Raw genomic sequence first — 10,445 nt, 5'->3', positions numbered from 1 at the left:
AATAGCAGTTTGTTTCTCCTGAAGGGAGGGAAAGCAAGCAAGCTCTGTTTTGTGCTTCTGGAAGTGATTTACTTCAGGTCATTTAACAGTATACTTTTTAATGTTGCACACTGACCTCACTGTAGCTAGAACTCACGAGTTTCAAGGAGGATGAAGTAGATGTGAGCTGTACCTAATCTGGGTAGCAGAAAGCTTCCTGTTCTAGGGAATTGGTACAAAGGCCACACGTGCCCTCGTCAAGTGTCTGTCAATAAAGACCTCATGTTCTTCTGTCATATTTTTTGCTTATATTAACTGTGATATAGCTACATTGCCGTGTAGCAACTAATTGTATTTACCAGAGGTGCAGGCAGCTGCACAGTGAGATAAATACTGTGTAAAATGTCTGTTTGCTGTGCTGCCTCCCCAAAGGAGCAGGGACAGGCAAGAAAAGTTATGAGACAGCTGGCACATAGTAGGTTAAAAGCAGAGGGCTGGGAATCATTATGGTCATCTCCTTGAGTACTGTAATGTTAACTGACCCCTGTTGTTGCAAAATTTTTTTTTTCTCTTTACATTCAAGGAATTGAGGACAAAAAATTGTTGTCAGTCTTTCTCTCTGAGGAACATTTTTTATCTTTTTGAAATACTTATTGAACTGTAATGATGGGTTTAGTGGGCTTTCAAATTACTCTTTACCCAGAAATACGTGTGCTGTCTTTAATTTAGAGTCCAGTAAGTTCATAAGCTGTCATGAAACAATTTTATTCTTCAAACTGGCAGGCTTTAATAAAGCCTCAACAAACAGGTAGGCTTCAAACTTCTGACGTGTATCCTCTTAAGGCATGGAAATGTCATGGGTGAGGACGGAGTGGGACTGACTGAAGACAATTAGTCACTGTATGAAAGTAAACAAATTGAAGTGATTAAAAGCTTAAACCTCTGCTTGCCTATTACAAATAAACTGGAGCCCAAATGTGCAAACCCTTGAGCACGTGCCCTTAGGAAGAGTGAAAGAACTGTTTAGTCTGGACACAGAAGGTAATGGGCTGAAACTTTGATATAAGCACAGCTGTATTTCTTCATGTGCAACAGCATGAATTCAGTTTGATTGTTGGTGTCTGATTTAGTGCTGGTGAAGCCACAGCCTTTGAAACAGGAGTGTTGTGTGTGTGTGTCCTCCTTTCACAGGAGACGCGGAGCTGGTGAAAGATAGCAAGGGCTGCGTGGTTCCTGCTTCCCAGCACATCCCGTGGCAGGGTTCAGCACCTCACAGATTGACTGTGTTTTTTATGGAGCATTGACTAATATACCAAAATGTTGCTATACTTTCAACTTGCCTTCCTCCTAGTGCATGTTTGACCTCTGAGAGCAAAGAGCTGTGCAGCTCAATACTTGGATTCAAAATCATTTTGGTGTTGAAGAAGAATCTTTCAGACTTGATAGGATTTATTACCTTGTGCTTGCCCTAACCTTTCTGCTAACATACGTGCAATACTTAGTTTGAATTGCATTCTGAATCTTAAAATTTGCTGGAATAGTTTCTCAGTGTATCAGGGAGTGAGTTTTGATTCATGAGTTTGGTGTGTGGCCTTCTCTGCTGGGCTGTGGGCAGAAGACCCATTCCAGAAGCCCCAGAGCCATGTGTGTGATGGGAGAGGTGGCAGTGCCCTGCTGCAGGTCTGCACCTCCTCTGGAAGGACTGCAGTCCAGGCAGAGGAATTCTTCATAAGTGTTCCCTCATCTGACTCTGCCAGAAGATTTAATTAAATGGGCTGTCACCACCTTGGTGGCTTTTGCCAAAAAGCCACCAGCAAATTAAGCAAATGGAATGATTTGGAATTGGGGCAGATCTGTGAGGAGGCAGGTGTTACAGGCCATACGAGCATCTGAGTAACCTCTTCCATCAGGGTGAAAACTGGAGAAGGAAGTTTGGCAACAGCCAAATGGACAAGCCTTGGATGGTTTTTTACTCCACTTTGTTTTTAGCTGGGCTTCACTGGAAGAATGAAAAGTCTGAAAGATGAGAGATGCCTCAAAACACCACTGGTGATGCAGCTGCCCTTGGGATGGCGCTGGCATTCCGGGAGGTTGCAGGAACGTGGCTCCATGGGCAGTGGCCGTGGAAGCTGCAGTGCTTTAGCCTTACTGACTGTGTTGAGATTTGTTCTCTAGCTGAGATGCCTTGCTGAAGGTGCTGGGCTAGAGACTGCAAGCTGCTTGTTTAGTTTTAGGGATGTGCACTGCAAATTTTTTTCCATAATTTTCACAAATATTTTCTTAATACCCAAATGTTCGTTTCTACCCTTTTTGGTAATGGGTCCCTGCACCCATTTGAAGACTTTGATGGAGCTTTCCCAAAAGCTCTAGGTATGTTCCTTCTTTTCCCTATGAAAGATAAATAAGCTGGTTTTTTCCCAGTATTTTCACAGTCTGCTTGCTGTCAGAGCGAAAGAGCTTTAACTTTAGCCTTGGGTTTGGTGCCTTCCTTTCCATGTTTGAGCACAAAATGCTGCAGTTCCATGGCTCGTTCAGCTGTGCCTTATCTCTGGTTGTGCAATCCCACTTCCAGCTGCAAAACTGGAGTGCCATATATCCAGTTTTATTGCAAGTTTGGAGTTTCCAGCATGCAGAGACTGGTGTAATCCAGCAAATAGCTGTCCATGTAAGGATGCAGGAAGACTACAGAAAGTACAGTTCCCTCTGTAAGCAAAGCCAGGGTTTAAGTGATTAGCAGGGTGTAAGTCAAGCTCTGGGTACCCTCGCAGTTTATTATGTGCAATGTGACTTTAAATTCAACTCAAGAATTGGCCTCTGATCATTTATTGCTGGTTTGCGCCTTCAGCTCTTTGGAGGAGACTGGTTTATATTATGTCTTTACCTACTGGAAATCTCTTGGTGGAGAGAGAACAATGGTAAAATGATACTTTGTTAAAGGGTAAGCAGATTTTTGAGGGAAAAGTGATTCGCTCTTTCACCTCTGGGCATTCTGTAGCCAGTCCAGGCGGGAAGGAAGGAACTGGATTTGGGGTTGGCTGGGGTCCAGTTGCAGACTCTATTCAGACCCAAGCCAGAAGGGTATGGGCTGATTTGTAAGGTTTGGGCAAAAATGACAGTTGAGAAAAAGCAGCTGTCTCACTTTTGTGAACCGATGAAATTAGTTACAAATATTTCAGATGGTAAAAGTGGGATGCTTTGTGCTGTACAGAGATTGAGAAATGCATTAAAGATCAGTTTGTCATGCCTAAGTCAAGAGACCAAAACACTTAGCTGAGTTAAACTAGAAGAGATAAGAATGTATGATGCTCTTTAATATCCAGAAAATATGTGTATTCACTTGTAAAAACAGCACATTCATTGTAACCACGAGTGCAAAGGGATGTTCTCCCACCTCCTGCCACCATTCTTACTTGTGCATGAACTAAGTGATTCTTGCATAAGTGATTGTGAGCAGTCTTTGGTTTACTTAGTCATTATTAAATGCAAAGGCTGGTCTGGTCAGGAGTAACACACATTTCATTTTCTTCCTGCTTCTGTTCCTAGACTTTATTCTGTATTTGGAGAAGGATGGAGTTTATTTGATGTACAGACATATGCAGTGTGACAGCTGTTGTCAAAATTTTAAATATGTGGTATAGCAAGCAGAATTTGACAGAACCTTTTAGTTTTTTGTTATTTGTTGTTATGGCAGAACAAAAGTCCAGATAATGACTGTTCAGATGGGCAGTTTGTCTTGGCATAAATGAATCCTGGTTAAAATCTGGAGAAGTTCTGAACAGGTGCCTGTTTCACACTGATGGTCATAACTGCTGGTAGCCTCTAGAACTGCTGGTATTTGTGGTGTGGGATAAGCTGTTTAACAACAGTTTTGGGGTGGTGATACCACAGGTGGAGTGAAGCAGTCACTGCTCCTGTGCTGGCACCACTGGCTCCCTATCCCAGTCATTTTCCATCTGCCTCTGGTGAATACACTGTGATTTACTGAGAGCTGTAGTGACAGGTGAGGTTGTAGTCTGTAACTGGAAATGAAGGATGTCACTGAACTGATTTTATTCCACAGCCTCCCGATGCTATTTGAGCTTTGGTGAGGAGAGGCTGTAAGATGAATGAGATTCCCACCCCCCTCCTTGTTAGACATCAGGGAATCCATGTGACTGATTCTCACCTCTGAGGAAAAGCTCCAGTTGGAGCTGTCACCTCAGTAGACAAAGGAGGAATCCAACTGCAAGACATGTACCCAGAGGAAATCATGCTTTGCTGGTTCCCTGGCTTATGAAACTCCTTGTTTTTTCATTGTTCTCCTTGTCAGTACTATTGCTTCACGTCTGCTGCCTGCAGTAGTAATAACAGTGTTGGGATGTTGAGTTTGAGTGAGAATGGACATGAATGTTCTGCTACCCCAGGTAACTCAGGGGTAGATGTAGATGAGAATAACTCTGAATGTCATCTTTTCTTGGAAAACCAGCTTTTTGGAGTAATTTTGAACACAACCTGAAACTGTTTTGAGAATTGTAAACAAGGTTCCATGTAGTTTAGCAGCCTCGTATTTTGCCTTGTGTATGAGCTCAGTTCAGAGCTAAGAATAGTATTGTGTTACTCAAACATGTAAATTTTCTGGATGTGGAAAGTCTCCTTTTCCTAGTGGTTGTAAAATAGCCTAGTGGAGTTTTTTTGTCCTTGGGCAAAACTCTGAGAGGAAAAATTTGGGATTTGTTCAGACATGAATGCTTCTCCAGTAGATTCCAGGCTTGTTCCTTTATAATGGGCAGTTTCAGGAGATTTGCTTCTGAGTTTTACAAAGATACTGAAAGAGACTGATGGGGTGTGAGTATTTCTGGATGTCATTCTTATCTTCTGCTCCCCCTCAGGGTGGTACAGCCTGAGAGATTTCTACAAATGCTCTTTCCTCTGCTTTTGACAGGGCTGTAGGAGGAAAGGAAGATAGTTGTGTGAGACCCACAGAGATGTTCCTGTATTGGTATAATGCCAAAGTATTGCCAGAGTAGCAAGGGAATGTGTGGTTTATATTCTGAAATGCATGTGCAGCACCTTAAGCTGGGCAGGGGAGGACGGGAAATAATTTGGGTATCTGCAAAACCCACATAAAAATGAGGTAGTACAGATAAAATCTGAGTCTTGTATATATCCATATATATATATATATATATATATCCTCATGCACTGCAGTGGATGCAAAGCTCTTTAGCATTTTACCACTCCCCTCTTCAGCTGAAAACAGTGCGGCATGGCCAAGGTGCCCTTATGGAGAGTGATGTCAGGTATAAAAACTTGAGGGCAACAGGGAAATATCTCGAGCCAGGCAGCTGTAATCAATTACTTGATTTCTGTGTCTCTGAACTAGCTCCTGCAGTCATGCTTTGCTGGACAATGCACTTCCAATTTCAGTCTTGGGCTCATGAGCTTTATTTCCACAGCTGAATTTCCATTTGGCTTGCAAAAGCTACTTTTAAGTCCTGTAATGCTGTTTGATATTATGGCCTGTACTTGGGGAAACTTTGCTTTAAACAGATCCTCTGTTTTCTTGGTCTAGTTTGCCCCATAGGGCATCCTTGCCTTTAAAATCAAAGGAATCTAGAGAAACGGAGTGAAACATATGGGATGGCTTGTTTTCTTGAAGGTTGGTGAAGAAAAATAGTAATAGTATGCTGTCTGTCTTTGTGGGTGTTGGCAAAGAAAAAGAGCTGGATTTCCAAAGGAAAAAATTTGAGGGAGAGCTATCTGTGGTTTTAAACTTGTTTTCTGTTCTACAAACCATTGTGCTACTTGTGCACATTACTTAATATCTGTTGGAATGAAACTTCAGCTTGCAGAGTATAACCAGAAGTAGATGGGCTGGAACAGCCCTGCGGATGAGCTAAGTGAAGATTTCTCTCTGGGAAACTTACCTGCTGTAGAGCCTTCAGTGTGGCTTCAGAGTTTCAGAGCTTGCATCCGTTTATAAACACTGTCTTGTGTGGTTGTCTTGCATAAAACTCTTGATGCTTCAGTGAGGAGATGCCTTCCCATCTGCAGACCATGGCAGTGCAAGATCTCTTGTTCAGGCACTGCTACACGAAGCTCTGTAGTGAGATTCTTCTGGAAATCAGAATCTCTGAGCAAGATTTTCCACTTTTGGAAGTGGAAAAACATTAGGAATTCATCACTTCTGTTGCTTTGATTCATTCTTAGTAAGTGATGTTTTCTGAGGCCTGTGAAAAGCCAATGTTTATTTTATGTAGCATTTTGGGAAGCCCTCTTAAGGGAAGCAAAATCTCAGCGTTCTGTAGGTGAAAGTGTGAAGCTGAAAGACTTTACTGTCATGAAGGTACATAGATCAGAATTCATTTTGCTGATCAACAGTAAACACTTAATGGCTTTGCAGAAATCTTTTCCTGGCTGGAGATGTCTGATTAACTTTGTTATAGATTATGATAAAAGCAAACACCCAAGGTTGCTGTGAATTAGTAAGCTGTCAGTGTGTTTTAAGTCTGAAGAAGATATATTGAAGTCTAGTTCTCTGCATTGCTGCACTATTAATTTCTGGTTTATTAAGACTTTTAAAAAACCCCCACAGCTTCAGCAGTGCTGTGATGCCTCTGTACTTATGGTCCACACACAGATCCAGTAGGTTTCAGGTATTTCTTTCAAACTGGGTATGAGGAATAATTTATCCTGTGTGGATTTTAGGGCACATAACACACTTGCTAACCAAGAACAGACAGAAAGGTAACTCTTTGCTTTTTCTCTTTACTTACCCACTCTAAATGTGCTGGGAGTAGGCAGTGCAGTAGATGATCTTCCCTTTGACAGCTTGTGCCATGGAGCAGTTGATATAATGCAGAATCAGTGATATTAAGGAAGCTGCTGTGTTCAGAGAGGCAGCAATGCTTGCGAGTGCTACAAAGGAGGAGACCCAATTCTTTATTTTCTGTTTCTGAGGCAAATATTTGGGATTCTGTTCAGCAGTTGGGATTGAACTGGGAGCTGTGCATTTGTAAGGGTGTCTTTTTCCCCGGGAAGCTAAAAGGAATGTTAAAATTGATAGAATTTGACTTGGATGTTGCAGCTCAGGATGCAGTAGTTGAGTGCCTCACTTTCTATTCAGTGCACTGCTGGTGAGATCACCTATATTCACAAAATGGATGCAAATTTTATCTCTTCCTCTGTGCTAAATGGTACTGAAACCAACCAAAGAGGATTCTTGTCATGCATGAGTGTTTGAAAAAGCTGTAACAGACATCCTGGAACTTCTTCCACTGTCTGTGGAAGCACAAAAATGACCTTGCAACTGCTTGTATTTGGAGGTGAACTGAAGTTATAAGAAAGCTATCACATTTTCTTATGAAAATGTGAACTATCAAATAGTCCTTGATAGGGTTTTAGGGAAAGCACTTGATTTCTTAGGAAATGACTTGTTGGGACTGTGCTTTTATTTTCAATGGCCCAAATGGTCCTTTGAGTGAAATGTAGTTTCTCCATAATGTTTAATGTAGTGAAGTTTTCAGCTGTAATGTGGTGTTATTACTGTTCATTCGCAGGCTAAAATTCGAACGGATTGGTTTTGCCCCTTTGAGCATGTGTGAAGCACAAAGAGGTTGGGAGAGTGTCCAGAATGTCAGGGCAGGTGGGTTTTGAGGTCTCTCGTCCCCTTGCATGCTATGATGTCTCATTTGTTGTCTATTTTGAAACTTGCAGCCTTGATCTGATGTTTAAGAGCCGATTGTAAATAGTTTCCAAACAAAGCTGTGTGGTTCCTCTGGTGGTGTGGATCAGCAGTCTTCCTCCTGCCCTTCTTTCTTCCTGTGCACCGAAACCCAGCTGTGCGTAGTGCTTTGCGTTGAAAGGGATTTTGTGTTTTTCTGACTTGTTTTGAATGCAGTGAAAGCCAGATCTTGCTTTCTGCTGTATTTGTGAATATTTAACCAAATGGCATATCAAACAATTCCAGTGGTGTTTGGCTAGATTTTAGATCCTTCTCAGATGAGTAGCATTTCCTCCATGCTATGAGAGGTTTAGGGTTGGAAAGAGGATTCTCTAAACATGGTGCTTTGCCCACCTCTTGTGCTCTTTTAGCTGAAATAAAAAGCATCCTTTGAAATGAACCTGATTAGTTTATACCCTGTATTTTGCTGTGCACTAGCATTGCTGGTTTTATGCAGCGGCGAATGGTTTTAGCTGACAGCTTTGGAGATGGGCTTAAAGCACTGAATAAAATTGCCTCCTTGTTAAATGAATGCTGGGGGGAGCAGTAAAATGTTGGAAATAAGGATTGTTAAGGAAATCATTATGTGAAAGAAGAGGTTTCCTTGCCCCATACCCTCTGCTTTCTAAAAGGAGAACCTCTTGCATTCTAATTCTCTGCTAGCATATTACTTCTGTTGGAATTGATATAATAATATCTTAAATGTGGTGGTTTTTTTCTGTTAAAGTTGCTACTTTTCTTTTTCCCTGCCAATATCATGGTTATGGATGACTTTTGTGTTTTATGTTGTCAGACTCAGGTCATCCCTGCCTAGAGAGTTTTTAGCTATTAAGTTGTTTGGAACTGTCAGGTTATCTGACTGCTTTAATTGAAGCTTATCCTGATGCTCTAGTAGGCTGCATCAGCATGTTCCTTGGGTTCTTCCAGAGTATCAGCTTTTAATCAAACTCTTGTGTTACTTATTCAGATGTCTTTGGTTTCACAAAAACAAAACTAACAAATTATTTTCCAGAAAAATTATTTGGGACAAGTAACAAGCTACTTGTTAGTAGCTTGTTAGGAAAAAATTAAGGAGGGTAATAAGAAGTTTCTGCAGAAAGTTCCTCCCAGCCTAGAAGAAACACCAGCTCTTTTGTATTCCTGACTGGATCTCCCTGGTCTTCTGTGACAAGTAGCTGCAGTAATGGATCCCTGACTCCTGTGCCCCTCGCTTGGGAATGGTTGCTTCTGCTGCTTCTGTATTTTCTTACTCCAGAATTTCTTCCTCTCCCCCTCAGTGAGGAGAAGAGCATCAAAATAGCAAGGAGTTTTGGGAATTTTGGAGGTAGTTGGATGTGTGGTGTAAATAAAGCTGATTAAAAGCAGCTCTTACACAACCCATTTGGTATTTGCAAGCCAAGAGCATCCTTTAACTTTTTGTGTAGGGTGCAGTTAATACAGATCAGGTGCATGTTTCTTGAAGTGCCTGTGTTAGGTAAGCCAAACATGCATGAGGATTAGTCAGCTGTAGTTTCTATAAATATTCTCCCTGAAACAAACTTGATTTTCTTATGACTCTTCTGTTACAGCTGTTATAATAGCAGGGTAGTCCTGCTGGTGGTGGAGGAAAATGTGTGGAGTGGAGTAATTAAAAAATGAATTAACCTTATCTGTAGGGTACCAGATTCATTCATTGCTTGGTGGGTGGAGGTGGGGGGAACAGGAGGAGGCCACAACATCCAGGAATAGCTTTTTCCCCCAAACCAGAAGAGTGACCAGTTCTGTTTCAGAACACCAGGGAATAATTAAGGTCACCCTGGAGAACCTCAGCTACTGCACATGTGACTTCTTGTGGTGTTTCCAGTAGATAAGGTTATATTTAATTTGTATACCCTGTGAAGGAGGAAAGTAGGTTCTAGCTTATCTGATCTGCTGTAGGTGCCTCTGAAAGCTTTGTTTGTGTTTTTTTCATGGTGTACATAACCTTTTACTGTGTGCTCAGCTAATCCATACTTGTGATTCTGATCAGAGAGGGGCTGGCTGGAACATAAAAGCTCTGTGCATATAGCATGAGACTTTGGGGCCAGCTCACTGCTGGGTTCCTGATGGTAGGAGCAACTTTTGAAAGGTAGCTAAAAAAAGTAATTAAAAATAACTCCTAATCACGAGCCAGTGATGCAAGTCAGCCTTTTCTCTGAAAAATCTGGGGTCATGGCACAGATCAGGCCAGGCTGCATTTCACTGAATCACTGCAGCCTCTGAGAAGGCTCGAGGACAGTACAGGGAGCAGTAAACAAAGCAAGGAGTACTAAAATTTGGTGCTGGGGAAGAGAAGGCTTGTGATGAACACACACAGGACTAATCACCATGCCAATGAGTGTTCCAAAAGTGCTGGAGAAGGGAATGCTTCCTGAAGTGTTCTATGATAGTAAAATGACTTCACAAATTCAAGTTGTAAGAACAAACACTTGTCTCAGAAGCAGAAAAGAAAAACCAAACCAACCCCAAACTGATTATAGCCACAATTAATAGCTCCAACATACCTTTCTCAGGGATAATCAAGTTCACAGATGCAAAAACATTGCTTTTAATTGGGTAAAGAGATGAGATTATTTGGGACTTTGGAACTTGTTGGTTTGGATTTTCTTGCTCTGCAGGAAGACTGGCTTTATTAAGCTGTACAACTGGTAGTGATTAGGAAGCATTTATGCCTATGGAGACGTCTTAGCCAGCAGTCTGAGGTGGGACTGTGTCTTTCATTCAGGACTTCATCCCAGGTTGCATA

General features: G+C 41.7%; 1 protein-coding gene across 1 annotated transcript in view; it reads left to right on the top strand.

Annotated features, from left to right (window-relative positions):
- The first annotated feature begins 237 nt into the window (after positions 1-237).
- The window catches only part of PELI2 (pellino E3 ubiquitin protein ligase family member 2), a 55,546-nt gene continuing 45,338 nt past the window's right edge, over positions 238-10,445 (top strand). The window contains exons 1-2 of the mRNA XM_017738900.1: positions 238-242; positions 1,174-1,184. The gene's annotated coding sequence lies outside the window, so the exon portion shown is untranslated. The remainder of the gene's footprint in view (positions 243-1,173; positions 1,185-10,445) is intronic.

This window comes from Corvus brachyrhynchos, unplaced genomic scaffold, assembly GCF_000691975.1.
Source record: "Corvus brachyrhynchos isolate BGI_N302 unplaced genomic scaffold, ASM69197v1 scaffold245, whole genome shotgun sequence".
Lineage (NCBI taxonomy): Eukaryota > Metazoa > Chordata > Aves > Passeriformes > Corvidae > Corvus > Corvus brachyrhynchos.
This window is presented reverse-complemented; position numbering and strand designations above follow the sequence as displayed.